Consider the following 812-nt stretch of genomic DNA (forward strand, 5'->3'; position numbering starts at 1 on the left):
CCTCTGGCGTCCCAAGCCAGCTCTTAACCATCACGCCACTCGGCCGGCCCTTTTACTCACTTTTATACTTCTAAATTTCTGTCTTTCTATAGTGTTGGATTTACTTTATTGTTCATTTTCTAACTGCTTGGCTTGGGGATTACCACACCAAGGTTGTTGTATAAATTTGAACTTCAGATTCACGTGAGGCAGAGCCTTAGGATTTCAAATTTTCAGAGAAACCATGTTTTGTTTTACTAGAGTCCAGGCTAAGGCAGACAAGCTTCCCTAGAGTCTCCCTAAGCCAGTGAACAGGCTTTTTCCTTTCAGGTTCACCCTTTCACTGGTTTTATGTGGGGGAGGGGCGAGATGCTTTAGGTTCATCATCCACCTTCCAAGGGCTTTGGCTTCTATGCCTTTATGAAAACCCCCTTCACACTTCCACTCAGGACAACTGCAGCCTCAGTTTTGTTTCTGGGCTCTAGAGAATTCCCTTACTTCCTCTAGCCTCAGGTATATCAAAAGATGCTCTTTAAATTTTATACAGGTGGGTTTCATGTTATTTGTGCTACATCAATGGGGCCAGAAGTTCCAAAGAACATGATACTCAATATTTTGAACATGTCAGTGCTCCCAGAATTTCATTTAAATACACAGAATTGAGTGGGTTTGGGTTGTCTGCTTCCTTTCAAAAACATTCTTAGAATCGTCAAGCAATGCAGAGTGAAAATCCTTAGACAGGAACCATGTGAGTCATTCGTCTGTACCCTCCTCTACTACATTAATATTGATGCCATATTTTCTGCTTCTACTAAGGCTTTCAAGTAAAATCT

This window comes from Hipposideros armiger, unplaced genomic scaffold (genome assembly GCF_001890085.2).
Source record: "Hipposideros armiger isolate ML-2016 unplaced genomic scaffold, ASM189008v1 scaffold_389, whole genome shotgun sequence".
NCBI classification, from domain to species: domain Eukaryota; kingdom Metazoa; phylum Chordata; class Mammalia; order Chiroptera; family Hipposideridae; genus Hipposideros; species Hipposideros armiger.